This window comes from Triturus cristatus, chromosome 6 (genome assembly GCF_964204655.1).
Source record: "Triturus cristatus chromosome 6, aTriCri1.1, whole genome shotgun sequence".
Lineage (NCBI taxonomy): Eukaryota > Metazoa > Chordata > Amphibia > Caudata > Salamandridae > Triturus > Triturus cristatus.
In genome coordinates, this window is record NC_140589.1 from 723828016 (window position 1) to 723846716 (window position 18701).

At 41.9% G+C, this 18701-nt stretch overlaps 1 protein-coding gene and 1 long non-coding RNA gene across 6 annotated transcripts in view; one reads left to right on the forward strand and one right to left on the reverse strand.

Moving 5' to 3' along the window:
* Positions 1-18701, reverse strand: part of CRYBG1 (crystallin beta-gamma domain containing 1) — a 901344-nt gene that overhangs the window by 342238 nt on the left and 540405 nt on the right. The window contains exon 1 of one of the 5 annotated variants that reach the window (XM_085611236.1): positions 4064-4257. The exons of the other annotated variants lie outside the window; for them this stretch is intronic. The gene's annotated coding sequence lies outside the window, so the exon portion shown is untranslated. Of the gene's footprint in view, positions 1-4063; positions 4258-18701 lie in introns of those variants that run through there. 5 annotated transcript variants of the gene reach the window in all.
* LOC146817775 (uncharacterized) overlaps positions 1-18701 on the forward strand; it is a 113069-nt gene that overhangs the window by 64523 nt on the left and 29845 nt on the right. The window lies entirely within an intron of this gene.

An 18701-nucleotide genomic window follows, 5' to 3' on the forward strand; every position in this document is an offset into this window, starting at 1 on the left:
TTTATTGAAGACAATTATTGGCTTATAGAGGCTTCCCAGGTAAAATACTGGCACTGGCATGCTGGATGTTGTTTTTGGATAATGGGCATCCATGGTAAAATACTGGTATACTAGAAGTAATTCATTAAGGGCACCTGTGGAAAAATGCTGGTGTTGGCATACTTGAGATCATATTATAAAGTGGACCCCAGGTAAAATGTTGGTAGCACATTTGAGGTCATTCTTGTCGTAAGGGATGACAACTGTGGCATATGGAAGGGGGTAACTGTGACAAAATGGTGACATACTAGAAGTAATGTTTGACAAAAGGATCACTCCTATTATATGCGTTGCATTAATAACAAGCATCCAGCACAGACATGTAGAATGTCATTTCTGGCATAAGGGATACCTATTACTACCCCAATAGGGGTATTTTTTGACATTTGGGGACACAAATAGCACATTTTGAAAACAAATGGGATCAACTATTGGGGAGCGTTAGGTTGAATTGGCTTGGCACACCATGACAGGGCTTGAATATTTAATCAGTGCCCTTTCAGAGCCTATGGATTTTTAGCAAATTTATGAGACCATTGTTATTTAAAATGCCCTATTTCATGCCCTTTTTTTCAAAATGTTGTTGGCGGGAGAACCCTCATCTGAACCGTGCTTAGAAAAGGAGTGTCTCATTTGCTTTAGTTGTTTGCTACAATTCAGGTCAAGTATTACGCCTCACCACTTTCTAAGATACGGTCAGCACTCTAATACAGGTGGTATCTAACACAGACATTTTTTTTATGTTGTGCTGGCATTATGGAACTTCAATAATGACAATTATTGTAATTATCTTTATGTAGCGCTTACTACCACTGACGAGGCGTTAAAGCTTCAAAAGGATTGGTCAAAGGAGGGATAGAGGAGCGAAGAGTCTATAAAGTGTTATTTGGGAGACCATAGTTAAAAAAGAGGTATGGGACAAGTCAAAGGAGGGATAGAGGAGGGGAGAGCCTAGAAAGGGTTATTAGGGAGATCATAGTGGTGCAATTATGTTACTGGGGATGAGTCAGAATGGAGGTAAAGGATATATTGAGAGAAGTATAGGATGGGATTTTGAGTAGTGCATTGGAAAGAGTTGAAGGTCTTTTTTTTATTTCTACAGTAGGAGTAAAGTAATAAATATGTAGATACATAGCTGCATAGAAAGGTATAGATGTATATAGCAAATAATAAAGAGATATAAAGTTGTTTTATATTAAGTCCCATATGTGCAAGTAAAGATAATTAGGAAATCAGACTTTCAAGTGTAGCTGTGCATAAAGTAAGTCTATATATATATATATTTTTTTTTTTTTATTGTATAATTTTATCTTGTCCATGGGTAGGTAATGAGAGATCAGTTCCTGGAAAATTCGGGGTCATATGTTGTCACTTCCTCTGATGTCATTAAGGTCAAAGGGTATAGGACGTAACTTACGCTAACTTTATTCTTTTGGTGAATTGATGCCCAAGCCTTTTATTTACATGCTGATTTTCTGGAGTAGTTTGTTCTACAACTGCACAACTTTTAACAGCAACCCACCCCATGCGTACACTTATACTAAGTACAGTAAACTAAATATTTAACATACAGCCAGCTGTCATCTGACACCGTCAGCAGGTCCTGGCTTTTCACCCTACCTCCAAACTTGCAACGTTGATAAGCAACACTACATCTCTCAGAATACACCAACATAATGGGTAAACAGCCAGTACTGGTTGAAACCATTACATGATGAGACAACTCCGCAGCTTTGCTGGTCAGTAGCTTCTAGGCCTCGTAATAATGTTATGCCGCCTGCACAGAGAGTGATACAACAAACAAATGATGGACGGAATGCTGACAATGCATACATTCTCCCCCAGTCAAGAGATCTGGGTTAAATCCATCGTTCTTTTGCCCACTACACCACCCCAGTTTAGACATGGCCATATGCAAATCAGTCTTGACCCTGTGCCTCATGGGAACAGTCCAGCCCGAACTGCCAAGCCATGTCTTCCCTGGACCGGAATCAAGCATCCTAGGACCGGTTTCTCGCTATCAGCCGTCATCAGCCAGGATAGCTTGACTCCAGTGGCGTAGTGAGCACGGGTCCCACATCTGGGAATACCCATCCCACTTAGGGCGAAAAGCGTTACAACAAACAAATGATGGACGGAATGCTGACAATGCATACATTCTCCCCCAGTCAAGAGATCTGGGTTAAATCCATCGTTCTTTTGCCCACTACACCACCCCAGTTTAGACATGGCCATATGCAAATCAGTCTTGACCCTGTGCCTCATGGGAATATGGCCATGTCTGAATTGGGGTGGTGTAGTGGGCAAAAGAACGATGGATTTAACCCAGATCTCTTGACTGGGGGAGAATGTCTGCATTGTCAGCATTCCGTCCATCATTTGTTTGTTGTAACGCTTTTCGCCCTAAGTGGGATGGGTATGCCCAGACGTGGGTCCCGTGCTCACTACGCCACTGGAGTCAAGCTATCCTGGCTGATGACGGCTGATAGCCAGAAACCGGTCCTAGGATGCTTGATTCCGGTCCAGGGAAGACATGGCTTGGCAGTTCGGGCTGGACTGTTCCCATGAGGCACAGGGTCAAGACTGATTTGCATATGGCCATGTCTGAACTGGGGTGGTGTAGTGGGCAAAAGAACGATGGATTTAACCCAGATCTCTTGACTGGGGAAGAATGTCTGCATTGTCAGCATTCCGTCCATCATTTGTTTGTTGGAACGCTTTTCGCCCTAAGTGGGCGGGTATGCCCAGACGTGGGTCCCGTGCTCACTACGCCACTGGAGTCAAGCTATCCTGGCTGATGACGGCTGATAGCCAGAAACCGGTCCTAGGATGCTTGATTCCGGTCCAGGGAAGACATGGCTTGGCAGTTCGGGCAGGACTGTTCCCATGAGGCACAGGGTCAAGACTGATTTGCATATGGCCATGTCTGAACTGGGGTGGTGTAGTGGGCAAAAGAACGATGGATTTAACCCAGATCTCTTGACTGGGGGAGAATGTCTGCATTGTCAGCATTCTGTCCATCATTTGTTTGTTGTAACGCTTTTCGCCCTAAGTGGGATGGGTATGCCCAGACGTGGGTCCCGTGCTCACTACGCCACTGGAGTCAAGCTATCCTGGCTGATGACGGCTGATAGTCAGAAACCGGTCCTAGGATGCTTGATTCCGGTCCAGGGAAGACATGGCTTGGCAGTTCGGGCTGGACTCTTCCCATGAGGCACAGGGTCAAGACTGATTTGCATTTGGCCATGTCTGAACTGGGGTGGCGTAGTGGGCAAAAGAACGATGGATTTAACCCAGATCTCTTGACTGGGGGAGAATGTCTGCATTGTCAGCATTCCGTCCATCATTTGTTTGTTGTAACGCCTGCACAGAGAGTGGCAGCAATTTTGTAGCAGCTAATGCCAGCTTTTGGCAAATGACTTTGGCTCGATTGGTATAATTTGCCAGACTATAGATTCCGTACCACTGTTACAGCTTTGGAAATTGATTATACGAACATAGCTGTTGTGTTATACTCGCGATAAGGCGTAACTCGCAGTGCCACACATATAGTATTGAAATGTCACTTATAAGCACAATAAAAACATTAACATGTCACACATGAGCAAGATGAAAACTTGGAATGCTATGATTAGTTTGCAGCCTGAAAAGGTGCGGTGTCTAAGTAACGTGCTATACAAACAAAAAACGAAATACTTGTATCGAATCGTTTGATTTTCATGTGGTTGTAAGAAGTTTTTTAACGATTTATTTTACGTGGAGGGTGTCAGGAGTGCACATGCTTTTTGGAATTCTCCCCCTGGTTTCAGTTTGCATTGTAAATTACAGCAATAATCACGGTTCAGTGGGTTCCTCGGGCCACTGGACCACGGTGCCACTGCACCTGCTGTACCAAAGGAAGCTAATCCGCTGCAGTCCAAATTATTAAACAACATATAATAACATCTTCACCAAAATGTTAGGCAACATAAAAATGATTTTAAAAAGCACATTAAATTGTTCGGGCTCATTTAAGAAACGTTACCTATTTGGCAGCGCTACCGGTGCCGCATTCGCCCGAAGCGGGATCAACATAGGCCGCAGGGCTGAAGGGTACCACCAGTGGCCCAAGGCTAATAACGAGGTTTAGTCAAAATGCAGAGTAAAGTGGACCATCACGGCTGCGGGACACGGCTGAAAGCAGAGCTAGCACACGGAAAGTAACACCAGGATCAAAGTGCTAAAGTGCAAGGTGTGTTTGTGTACGGCTGCCTCGCAGCACCTATCCCGCAGCGCCCTCTCCCGGTCGGAACGCACTGACAAAAATGTGACATAGAAGACGGGCTTATGCGTGGTAAACGCGGAAGCCCGCGCGAATCTATTTCTCCAGCCCAGCCATCCAATCCCACGGCTCCGGAAGCACGCGCAGCACCTAGCTCAACTTTGGACTGGGCGGTGGACTCTTCCATTGAGAGGAGTGCAGGAGGGCGGGGCTTGGTGATGACGGTTTACAGAACGAGGACGGGAAGAAGGTATGCCTGCTGTCCGTGGAGTCTTGCGCCCATCAGTTTATTTTTTTTTGTTTACAAATCCGCCTGAAAATTTACAGGCAAAAACTTCCCACTTGCTACTGTCTTGTAGAGAAATTACGTGTTACATACTGGTGAAAAGGGAAAACATTTACTCAGAACCCTTGTAATGGGGAGTGGGTGTGGGGCTGGATGTAAAGGGATGGAGGTATGAGCGGCGATATCATAAGGGGGTTACGGTTAAGACGAATAACACTGTCTTGATCAGCATAAGACGAATAACAGAAGCAACTGCAGAGTAAATGATAGTCACACTATGGTCTGCTAGTGTGTGTACCTTACTCTGACAAACTCTTGCCCCAAATGAACAAATGGAAAACTATAACCTAAATACATATTAAGACTGCTTGACCGCTAGGGCCCCACCCTCTTCTGAATCCTTTATCTGAACAACAGTTCACAGTTGTGTCTTCAGAATTTGTTTTGTGCGAGAAATATCCATGCTAAATTGGCAACATCGTTTTTCCACTTGCTGGGGACTGTATAGGTACCAATGGCTTCTGATTTACACTGGAGAGTAGGGATGCTACCTTGCTGGTTTTTTTTACTGATCTGATCAATATTTTTAAGTCTAGTTGCATAAAAATATTGGGAAAAGCCCTGACACTTGGTATTTTATCCATTGTGAAACATAAACCGAAAACCGCAAACACAAAGAATTCAGGTAAAAAGTTTTTAAGAGCTGTCTTTATTGTTTCAGAATGATGATTATTAGAGCAACCAGAGTGGTAATTGCCATGTTACAAAAGAGTCCTGAACATTTTACACAAATTCTTTTTCACATACCAGTACTTGCTCCTTCCTGAAGATCAAAACATAAACACTAGTTTTTTTTGTTTGCTTATTTTTAAAGAAAGGTGGCAAATCTACCGGTGCGGCCTGGACTTTTTTTTTCTTTACAAATCTCAGGAAAAGCGTACTGTGCAAGTGTGTTTTATTTTCTTCTAAAATTACATCAACAAAAGGTTTAATGTGCAATGGCAGAAAGCTATACTTTACTGAAAACCCGATACAATTCTGAATTCTGCTAGGGTTCATTTGTGTAGCTCGCTCAAGGTTTTCCCAAATAAACTAACCGTTGAAATTAAAAATACTAAAAGTAAGGGAAAAGGAGAAATAGATGACAAGGTTTTTGCACTAAAGGCTGACCTACAAAAGTAATGAACTGTTGCGGCCATCAGTCTCTTGAAGTTGCAGAGATATATATTGTTGATTGTCCTAAAACTTGCAATAATAAGAGCCATCACTGAAGCTTTGGCTTACATAGTTTTTATTGTGTTCTGACCATGCATCAGTTCATAAGGAAAAATCTAAATATATATATATATATTACCTACTGACGGTCGCCAGTAGGTAGTTATAGTTAGGACCTGTTTTCCATAGGAAATCCGCAACATTCTATTCCCAATAAGTCTGGCGCCGGTTGACGAATCTCCGCAAAATTTTTCAAACTTTTGTCCAGCTCCGGTCTGCTCCTATCCTGAAAGATTCGGGGTCATTCGTCAAGCGGGGGCCGAGAAAAAAGGGGGGTCCCAAAACTCGATTTCCCCATGCAATTTCCCATAGGATCTTTTGACGCAGCTACAGCCCAAACTGCTGAACGGAATTACACCAAATTTGGCAAAAAGGTAGTCCTCAGTTCAGACTTGTGCCTTTTGCTTAAATGGTGTAAATACGTTCAGTAGTTCCTGAGAAAATTAGAGTTAAAAGTACATATATATCTATGGCCTCGGAGGATCCGCGCACCCTCTGCGCACCATGCGCGCACCCTCCCGATCACGCGCTGAATGCTAATTGGCTGTCAAGTGTCTGTCAACATTCGAAACCAGGAACTGTTGGCAGCCATTTTGTGCCTCTGTAGAAGCGAGGCTGAAGAAGTAAGGGAAATAAGTGTGTGAAAGATGTAAAGGGGGCAGGGTAGAAATACTCTGACCCTCTAGTGTTGCTTAGGGGGTCCCAGAAGGACTCCCAGGGCCACATTTTTTTTTTAAACGGCAAAATGCGCGCAGGGTGCGCGGATCCGGCCGTAAAAAAAAAAAAAAATAATCAAAGCGTGGGCTTTCGCGCTTCCTTAATAATTAGCCCCCGGGGTGCCAAATCCCCGGGGCAAAAGGCGTTAAAAATTAAAAGGGGGACCCAGGGGGGCCCCCCAGCCCTGGGGACCGCTACCCCCGGGGCTAGAAAATAAATAGGGTGGGGGGGCTGATCGGGCCCCCAAGCCCCTGGGAACATCACCCCCCGGGGCTTTATTTATTGAGGGAGGGGGGCTGCGTCGCCCCCCTCCTGGAGCCTTCGAGGGCCCTGGGGACCGCCACCCCCCAGGGCCGGCTCCTACAGTGTCCTGGGGTGCCCACCCCCAGGACACTGTTGTTTGCTATGAGAGGGCAGGAGTCTCCCGCCCTCCCATAGCAAACTTCGTTTGGATTTTGAAAGAGAGAGCAGGGAAACCTGCTCTCTCTTTCAAAATCCAAACCATACTACTTTTCCACACGGGGAGCTGCATGTGAGCAGCTCCCCATGTGGAAAATCAATGCCGGCTCCCGAAGGATGCGGGAAGCCGGCTGGGACCGTGGGGGCTCCCCCCACGGTTCCCAACGTGTTTTTATAAGCCCCGGGGGATGGGGTCCCCGGGGATAATAAAAATTAGTGATAGGGGCTATTTTTTTTTTACGGTAAAATTAGGAGTCGCGCAGTCTAACGCATTGGGTGCACAATTTCTCTTGCGTAGGGTGCGCGGTTCCTAACGCGTTGGGTGCGCGACTCCAAGGAAAAAATTGTTTAAAAAAATAACAAAGTATTAAAAATATAGTTTAAAAAATATAAAAAATTGTTTTAAAAAATGTATTTTTTTTAAAAAAAATCATTAAAAACAAATATTTTTTAATTTTTAAAAGAATTAATTGATTTGTTTTTTACACAAATGGTGAAAAACAATATTAAAAAAACACAATTAAAGGAATTGATACACTGAAATATAAAGATTTAGAAATCCTATGAAAATCATTAAACATCATAGCTTTAGAGATAAGTTATAGATAGGAATTAGCATTTAAAAAACCTTTGAAATTCACTTAAAGAACCATAGGTTTCAGGTATGTTATAGTTAGGAAATAGCATTTAAAAAACCTTTGAAATTCACTGAAAAAAACATAGGTTTCAGGCACGTTATAGTTGGGAATTAGCATTTAAAAAACCTTAGAAATTCACTGAAAAAACCATAGGTTTCAGGGGCATTATAGTTAGCTGGACATTTTCCTCGTACAAAACCCTAGAAATTCCCCCGTTATAGTTAGTTCAGCTAACTATAACACGCGCCCCCGCAATGCACTGCTGATGACGTCACATATTACATCACTCATGACATGGTTAGTGACATCACTGATGTCATTTGAGATGTCATCAGTGATGTCATCACTGAAGACGTCATTCATGTGATCATTTGATGCTTCTTGTCACACCCTAATAAAACCTTTGATACACCCACTCTAAATTACATACTGCCACTCTCAAAACCATAGACACTCCAACACCAATAAGTACATACCCCATCACAGAGTCTTACGTCTAAACACCCATCCAGTCACTCACCCGTACAGTCACTCGTACTTCTGGTCACTCAGTACAGGACTATCATATGCACTCATACACCTATATAGACACTCCCACACCGCTACTCATCCATAGAGTTACTCACACACATACTCAGTCATGCAAGTAACTAATCACACTGCCATTTACTCACCTATACAGTTATACACACACAAGGTCAATTACTCATACAAATACTAGCAGGTTCTTATGGTCTTATACAATCAATGATACAAGCCCACACTCATCCATACAGCCACTCACACTATCATACACTCTCAGTTAGTCATTTCTGTACTCCAACATACATATATACTGCCGTTCACATATGTAGTAAATTACACATGTACTAATGAAATATATATTCACACACTAACACAACCATACAGACATTCACACACCCATACAGTCCATTACAGACCTAGTGTTGAAACCATGCACCCAGTGAACCACCCACTGACGCATCTATGCACAGAGTAACACACATCCCACCCACACAAACACTCAGGTACCCATACAGATACTCAGACACCCAGACAACCAATCAATAACTTGTATAGACATTCATGTACCTATTCACAAAACCATGCATACGGTTACACACCAACAGACAGACGCATACATTCACACACACAGTTTAGTCATTAACTCATGCACTCAGTAAGATACATTTAATGACTCACTTATACAGTCAGTCATGCACCTACAAAATCATCCATTCACACACTTAATACACTCACTCATTCTTCAATATACCTTTCCCTATATATAATAAACATATTTAAAGTTTATAGAAACACACAGACACAATTTACCAAGATATCGGCACAAGAAGGGTCTGGATCGAATGGTGCCATAGCTGCGGAGGTCATATGAGATGTAAAAAAAAAACACAGACACTGGATGATGTCATTTGAGATGTCATCAGTGATGTCATGAGTGATGTAATATGTGACGTAAACAGCAGTGCATTGCGGGGGCGCGAGTTATAGTTAGCTGAACTAACTATAACAGGGGAATTTCTAGGGTTTTTTACGAGGGAAATGTCCAGCTAACTATAATGCCCCTGAAACCTATGTTTTGTTCAGTGAAAAAATAAATAAATATATATATATATATATATATATATATATATATATATATATATATTCTCTCAATTCACCTCATAGCAGCAAGGATGACGACGCCGTGTATAGATGCAAAAAAATGTTTTAATCGCCAGCTCCCATTGGATGCGTTTCGCCTGCCCTGCAGGCATGCTCACCAACCTTGGGGCAGGCGAAAAGCGTCCAATGGGAGCCGGCAAATATACAATTTGTTTTGCATCTATACACGGTGTCGTCATCTTTGTTGCTACGAGGTGAATGGAGAATTAAGTGGACCTTGCTTGGGTGGTCCTTTTCGACGACGCGCCCTCTGTTCAGGAGCTGCGGCAGTGCAACTCAGGCAGCTCATGAGGATATATATATTATAATAATTGGGTATGATGGAAAGCTACGTATTTTTCAAATGTACCAGAGGATCTGGGTTTCGGCATATGGGTTATTTATACCACTAATAATTGTGGCTCACCATAATGTCAGGGCATTCTGAAGGTGCTTTTTCAAAATTTGTTTTGCTGTGCACACAGACTATAATTGGAAGCCAAAAATATAGAAAAATTCTGTATATAATAAAAAATGTTTATTTTGCATTCTTACTGCTCTGCCTATAGAAATTTCCTCTCACTTTCTGTGGGAAATGGCTGCAGTTTTTTTCCTGTATTTGGTTGTCACACAGAGAAATCTACAAACCCTGCATATTTAGGAAAACTAATGAGCTGTGGGAATCCAGGACACTGTGGTTTTTATTGATTCAACTGTGTCCTCTTAACTACAAATGTGAAGCAAATGTAAAAGTGTGGGCACAAAAAGGCTGGCCTCCCAACCCAGAAATAATAAAATAATAAACAACCCTTGTGTCAAGTGGTGCATTCTGCCTTCTCCACCCACTGCCCCCCCCCCCCCCAGGCGACCACAGCTCAGAAACAAGTAACTGTGAAAATGAAACGTCTGAGGCTAAGGCATCAGGTAAATCGGCTGATCAGAGGGGCATCACCCAGGCACGAGGGCTATTAACCCAGTTCAAACCTAAAACAACATTTAATCCAGTCATGATGCAGGATTCAATCGATATCTTTCATGAACGGGTAACAGAGCAGTTGAAAGAACTAAACACCAAGATACATAGAGGAAAATCCAAATATAACAAACTGAATCATAACTACAATGAATTGATGAAGAAACTCAAGGAAAATAACAAAATTGTCATGCGTGCCTCTGATCAAGGAGGGAACATAGTGCTTATGTCCAAAGAAAAATATTCCAAGGAAGCCTATAAACAATTGAACGATAGAACCTGCCATACCAAGAGCAGTGGATTGGAATTGAAATCAATGTATGCGTTTTTTAACAAAAAGTTGTCGACATGGAAAAACAATAACTTACTGTACAGGAATTTAAATTTCTAAAGAACCATCCAGTTGTACCTACGATCTATTTTCTGCCCAAGAGCCACAAAGACCGTTTGAATCCGCCTGGCAGACCAATATTATCAGCTAGGAATGGGCTTCTTGAACACACATCTCAATACGTGGACTCCTTCCTTCAGAATCTGGTCAAGGCTCTGCCACCATATGTGAGTGATACCAGCGACTTTCTGAGAAAGCTCAAAGACTTTGAATGGAATCAAGGTTATTTGTTCATAGCACTTGATGTAAGTTCGCTTTACACTAGCATTCAACACACAGATGGACTATGAGCTCTGGATCACTTCCTAGAGAATGCAATGGGCAACACAGGAGATCACAAGAAAATGTTCATTGAAATGGTTGATTTCTGTTTGATGAATAATATATTTATGTTTAACAACCTGCTATATAGACAAACTAGGGGTGTGGCGATGGGAGCCAGCTTCTCCCCCAGCTATGCATGTCTTCACATGGGCTGGTGGGAGGAGCTGGTCCTCATTACCAAGCACCAGGAGATAATGGCAACTAAGGTGAAATTATGTTTGCGTTTCATCGATGATTTGTTTGTAATATGGGATGGCAATGTCAGTGAGGCCCAAGAGTTTGTGGAAGCCATAAATGTCAATGATTTAAATCTACATTTTACTGCGGACATTACCACCACAACGGTTAGTTTCCTAGACACGCATGTCTACATAGAGGATAACAAGATAGAAACAGGACGGTATAAGCCTACCCAGAACAAAAACTCAGATCGATGAAACTGAAAAAGAGTTTAGGATTATAATCTCATACAGCCAGCAACACAAAAAGATCCAATCAGTAATATCTCGCAACTGGCCTATGGTTCGTAATGACCCAGTAATTGGCCAGAAACTGCCTAAGAGACCGTCCATACCATTCAGCAGGAGTCGTTCCATGAGAGATGATTTAGTCAAAACAAGTCCTGAGAGAAGACACAAAATAACTAAATTACTCGCATGCAAGACAGAATTTGCAGTATACGTCTTAACATGCCCATGCAACCTACAATACGTAGGAAGCACAAAGTTACAAGTACATAAAAGGATACTACAGCACCTGAGGGCAATTAACAATCAAAACAATACTTATCCGGTGGCTCGCCATTTCAAAACCAAGCATGAGTCCAAAAGCCAGGATCTCAGGTATTTTGTTATAGACTCAGTACCACCAAGCAGAAGGGGCGGCAATAGAGAACATAGATTACGCCAGTTGGAGACTAGGTATATATTGGAATTTAACACCAAATAACCATCAGGTCTAAACATAACAGGATCTTTTTACATGCCTTTAATTGTTTAATCCATGTCGATATATTGTGGTGAGGTTTTAGAAAGAATCCAGGAAAATCATTTTATCAGTGTATTATGACTATGGTTTTTTACATATGTATTTATTGGATATTTATTGACATTTTAGTGTTTTATTTATACATATTTATTGACGCATACATTAATATTTAAGCATATTGTATCTATTATGGATTGTATTACATTGCTTATATGATATTTATTATAATGTGTATTTATTTATGTGTATATAGATTAGGAAATATCGATGGGGACAATAGTAATACGATGATTTCCATAATGTAATCATTATTATCAACATCATACTGATCTACAATGCTTGATATCTTATCAAACAGGGTATTCAAACCGTTAGTAACAAGCAGAAAGATTGAAATAATTCCAATAGGAATGAACATAAGGGTGACCACCACTGCATCATTCACGCTCAGAGATGGTAAACTGGGGCTCCAGTACCAAGCTTGTACAGTTATAATTTAGCTGTGACAAAATACATATATATATATATATATATATTATCTACTGGCAGTCGCCAGTAGATAGTTATAGTTAGGACCGTGTTTCCATAGGAAATCCGCAACATTCTATTTTGAATAACTTTGGCGCCGATTGATGAATCCTCGCGAAATTTTCAAAATAGGTGGGGCGCTCCGCTCCTTCCCTGAAAGTCTCGGGGGGATTCGTCAAGCGGGGGCTGAGAAAAAGGGGGGGTCCCAAAACGCGTTTTCCCATGCATTTTTCCATAGGACCTTTAGTCCAAGCTACAGCCCGAACGGCTGAACAGAATTACTTGAAATTTGGCAGAGAGGTAGCCCTCAGGTCAGGGATGTGCCTTTTGAAGGTCTCGTGTAAATCTGTTCAGTATTTCCTGAGAATATAGCATTTAAATCAATATATATATATCAATAGGCACGCTCCGAGCGCGTACCGTAAGCTTACCGTACGCGCACGCCGCCGAGCGCGATTCTGATTGGTTGTTAGATCTTAGTAAACATTCGAATCTGTCGAAACCAGGAAGTGTCGGCCGCCATTTTGTCTCTCGCAGTCTGAGGGGGTGAAAAACAAAGGTGGATAACGTGAAAAGGGGGCAGGCTGGACAGTTCCTGACCCCCTAGCCTTGGTCAGGGGGTCCCAGAAGGACCCCCAAGGGCAAAAATGTATTTTAATGTTTTTCCGAAAAATCGCGGAGTGCGCGTAGCGTACGTGCACGGTAGAAACGGAAAAATTCCGCGAACTACGTAACGTGGGTGCACGGTGCTCGAAGCGTACCGTACGCGCACGGTGAAAAACCTTTAAAATTATAAATAAATACATAACTTAGCATTTAAAAAACCGTACAAATTCACTGAAAAAAACCATAGGTTTCACACACGTTATAGTTAGGAATTAGCATTTAAAAAACCTTGCAAATTCACTTAAAAAACCATAGGTTTCACACATGTTATAGTTAGCTGGGCATTTCACTCGTGAAAAACCATTGAAATTCCCACGTTATAGTTAGTGCAGGCAACTATAACTCACGAGACCGCAATCCTCTGCTGATGACGTCAGATATTACATCACTGATGACATATGTGTCTTTATGAAAAAAAAATATTTGTAATATATGTATAGATAAAAATTAATGGAAGAAGACCTGGGTAAATAAGTGTCTAAATACAGTATTAGCATCAGCAGAGGATTGCGGTCGCGTGAGTTATAGTTGCCTGCACTAACTATAACGTGGGAATTTCAATGGTTTTTCACGAGTGAAATGCCCAGCTAACTATAACGTGTGTGAAACCTATGGTTTTTTCAGTGAATATATATATATATATATATATATATTCACTTAAAAAACCATAGGTTTCACACATGTTATAGTTAGCTGTACATTTCACTCGTAAAAAAACAATGAAATTCCACGTTATAGTTAGATCAGGTAACTATAACTTGCCCACCCACAATAAACTGCTGATGACGTCACATATTACATCACTCATGACATGGTCAGTGACATCACTCTTCACATCAATGATGACATCTGAAATGACACATTGTGGATTGCGGTCGCGCAAGTTATAGTTACCTGATCTAACTATAACGTGGAATTTCATTGGTTTTTTACGAGTTAAATGTACAGCTAACTATAACGTGTGTGAAACCTATGGTTTTTTCAGTGAATTTGTACGGTTTTTAAATGCTAAGTTATGTATTTATTTTTTATTTTTTTTTCTGGTTTTTCACCGTGCGCACACCCTGCGCGCACGGTGCGCTTCGCGCCGAGCACCCACGTTGCGCAGTTCATACCGTGCGCGCCTCGCCTTTTTTTACACAGTAACAATTTTTTTTTCTCCCTTGCGGGTCCTTCAATTTATTTAATAAATGTGATTGTTATTTCGTTTTTTTTTTATTTTATTTTTTTGCCGTGCGCGTACGGTAAGCTTACCGTACGCGCACTCCGCGATTTTTTTTTTTTAATTATTAAATGTATTTTTCGTACTTTTTGGTCCTTCGTGGACCCCCTGACAAACGCTAGGGCGTCTGCAACTCTCTTCGTTGCCCCCTTTTCACGTTATCCACCTTTGTTTTTCAGTGCGAGAGACAGAAAATGGCGACCGACACTTTCTGATTTCGACCGATTCGAATGTTTACAGTCATGTAACCACCAATCAGAATTGAGCTCGCGCACGGCACCGTACGCGTACGGTAAGCTTACCGTAAGCGCACGGAGCGCGCTTACAGATATATATATTGATTTAAATGCTATTTTCTCAGGACCTACTGAACAGATTTACACCAGACCTGCAAAAGGCACATCTCTGACCTGAGGACTACCTCTCTGCAAAATTTCAAGTAATTCTGTTCAGCCGTTCGGGCTGTAGCTCGGACTAAAGGTCCTATGGGAAAATGCATGGGGAAAACGCGTTTTGGGACCCCCCTTTTTTCTCAGCCCCCGCTTGACGAATCCCCCCGAGACTTTCAGGGTAGGAGCGGAGCGCCCCACCTATTTTGAAAATTTCGCGAGGATTCGTCAACCGGCGCCAAAGTTATTCCAAATAGAATGTTGCGGATTTCCTATGGAAACACGGTCCTAACTATAACTATCTACTGGCGCCCGCCAGTAGATAATATATATATATATATATACAAAAACATTATGTAAGGCACTTGGATACACAAAATTGGGAAAAAGGGGTTAAATATTATACTCACGTAAGCACTTTAGCACATTTTACTCTGTCACGTTTTGCACTAATTTACTTTCCCCAGTAAAAATCAATATAATCATCACTACTCCTGGTTTCATTAGCAGTGCACATTTGCGTCGATATTCTGAAACATTTTGTTGATTTTGAACTCTCCAAAATGCAGACTTGAGAAATGTTTTGTTTTTGTTTTTACTCAATCAATCAATCAGGAGTTTGTATAGTGCAGCTACTCTCCCGTGAGGGTCTCAAGGCGCTGGTGTCGGTTTTCAGAAAAGGCAGCAGTCAATAATTGGGTGATTTGCCCAGCACCATTTAAATCAGAGCACCAGTTTTCCAAACACAGATGATAACACACAACTGCATTTGCAATAGGGAAAATACGAGACAAATGCCATTAATTACCTTTGCTGTTCTAGTTTTTCCATTTCCAGTTAAAATTAGTTTGAAGGTTTTTTTTGTGGTTTACATAGTGCACACTCAGCCTGAAGGTATTGGAGCCCTTTACATAAGCGCCAGTTTCATTACACAAGGACATATTCATGTTGTGCGCCACAGGGAGATTAAGTGATTTGCCCAGAAACACAGGATGGTTAGCGGACGCCAAAACTCGAACCCGGTTCCCCAAATAAAGATTCGCCAGCTCTGGTCATTACGCCACATCTGTCCAATGTTTCATGGGCAGGCGCAGTGTGCCATGGCAGTCTTGGATGGTTAGGCTGCAAAAGCGCAATGCCCTCCACCATAAACCGCGTGCTCCAATGTTTTGTAATAATGTCCTAAAGATTCGAGAGATTCTGTGGTCAGTTGCACTAGAAATGTAATGGTCTGTGAATTCCAAGTCTGAAAGGAAATAAACCGATAAGTTCATTGACATAGATGAATTTTGGGGTTTAATAACGTTATGCATGGAAACTTGGACCGAGAAATTCGTCCATTTTGGATTGGAACTTTCCGCCCCACCTCTTTTAGAATCTGCCAGCTGCCCCTGTAATAAATGTAAATTTATTATAAAATAACAATGTTAGAAAGTGCAGTGATTTGAGGTTTCATGATGCGGATCGCGATATAACTTACAGATGAAAGAGATTCTCCAACATGTTTGGCTGATTCTAAGCACCCGCATGAACATAACTCAGTGGCTGCAGTGCAAAACACTTTTTTTGGAAATATATCTGGCAAGATCCCCCAAATTATTGAGGTCCTCATGACAAAGGCTTCTTCTTTATAGCTGGTGGACAGGGCTATTGCTATAATATCCATGCGGATATTTTTTAGTGGATGTTGTAGAACTTTATCGGATAGAGGCTGAATTTTCAGTTTTTTTTCAGCACATCTGTGGTATTTTTAGGTGCAAATATGAGATCTGCTTGTTAAAGCTCCTGGACAATGCATACGTTCTTTATGGTTGAGGTCACGTAGCTCCTCCAAGCATTATATCAATATTTATTTGCACCAGTTTTCACGTTCAAATAAAAAAAACAATATTCCTATTTTCAGTGGCCTGAGTTATATTTTCTATATACCACACCGGACAGGTCTCGACTCTTTGAAAAAAGCATTACATAAAATAAACTCTCTGTGGTAGTTTTACACACACACTACAGGTACCGTAAGTGGCTTCATTATGGGGTTCGTACCCAGAATCAAAGCCTCAAGTGGCTCAGCTGTCGCTGCCAAAAACTTCTATGGATTAGTGTGGCAGCTGGCAGCACACCTTCCGTGGCATGCATGTGCTGCTCCCATAGGCTTGTGGCTCGCAGCTGAGCTAAGGCTCCTGGGAGCAGGATCATTGCTACAATGTTTCATTTGTTGATTCTCACGGCGCTACGCGTCTCTCAGGCAGCCTGACGTCACACCCATTTATTGCCCAATGGCTACTACCTAGACATCCTGGATCACCAGTCCAGTTTTGCGAGACATGGCGCCGCAGGGGATGTCACGTCCTGCTGCCAGAGTGGGAAGTTGCTGTGGTTTGCGGTGGCGCTGCAAACATGGTGCTCCGACCGCAAAGGAGGCCTTCAGTGCCGCCTACTGCTCGCACCGGCCTGGGCCTCCTTGTGCTGTCAGCAGTTGTTATATTAAAAATGTATGACCCCATGCCCAATTAAATTATTGCAGAGGGATACATCACGGAGTCAGTGTCCTGGTTGCAACGGCCGTGTGGGAGAGAGGCCCTGGAGTAATGCTCCTGTTTTTCAGTCGGAAATATATCACTGATACCATCCCCAGTGAAGGCTCTGCAGGTTAATTTTAAATTATTACTTTTGAGGGGCATTATCGTACAGATTGTTATTGCTTGACAAACATGATTGTTTATCCTAAAATGACTTTTCGCATTTTCGGCTGTATATCACAGTACTGGAAATACTTCCCATGGTTCCTTTTTTAGCAATAACTCTTGAAAAGCTGCATTACCTTTGTAGCTTATTGGTACCCCATCCAGTGGTTCTCTCCGTTTCCGTAAAAGACTGGCATTTTGAAAATAAAAGCTTTACAATCTGCCTCTTAAAGCGCGGTTTGACAAATGAAAGCATTTTTTAGCCAGACCTGCTTTCACACTCCACTTGTCTTTCGCCAACATAACAGACCTGCACTTGCTTCTTTTGCAGCCCTCGTAGTTTTCTTGAGGCAATATTGTTACACTCTGCATACCAGTCACTACACTGAGTGACAATAGCACTCGAGCCTTTCTGATATGAACTTGCCGCACACTCGCTCCGAGGTTTGACAATCGTTTATTTAAATTACTCATTTTTGGGGGTATAAATGAGCCCAATATTACCACAATAGTAGAGTGCATAAAGTGAGGCATAAACGACAATGCGTTGCTTTTCCACGCTAAACCCTGGATAGTTCATGTTTTTTTTAAAGTACACAGTTTTATTGTTTCAATTCTGCACCTCTACATCAGCCCATATTTTAAACACCTCGAGCAAGTGAAATAAATGCCACTTGACTCCAATGATTGGTAACTTCTTGTTGGCTAGTATTCTAATTAACTGAGCCCTATTGCCTTTTACAAATGCGTAAAAAAAAGTCTATTTCCCCCATTTTATTACCCTCCCCGCGTTTTTCGGCCTTGGCAGTAAATTGTTATTTTATGTCAAGGGGATTTGCTAGAGCACTAACATTTCCAGCTGGTGGCATCCATATGTATCCTAGCAGAGTTCAGTGGTGAATAGGAGTGTCTTTAAAGCCCCTGTGAACCTGACATGTTCATTAATTCTCTCATTTTTGTGGGAAGAGTTTCAGGCCATAGTAGTTAAGAGGGAATCTTTTTACCACCGTAACACTGCAAGAATTTGTAAGCATTGCTTGAAGACGGGGCAATCTCTTGTGATTGCACCATGCATATTTCTGCCCCAGTTGTGGAGTGCGAGATAAGCTGGCAATAAAATTGTTTTAGAAGTAATTCTTCCAGCAAAGTGCTGCTAGTGGAGAAATGTAGTTTGTGTTTAAGCCATACGCTTAATCA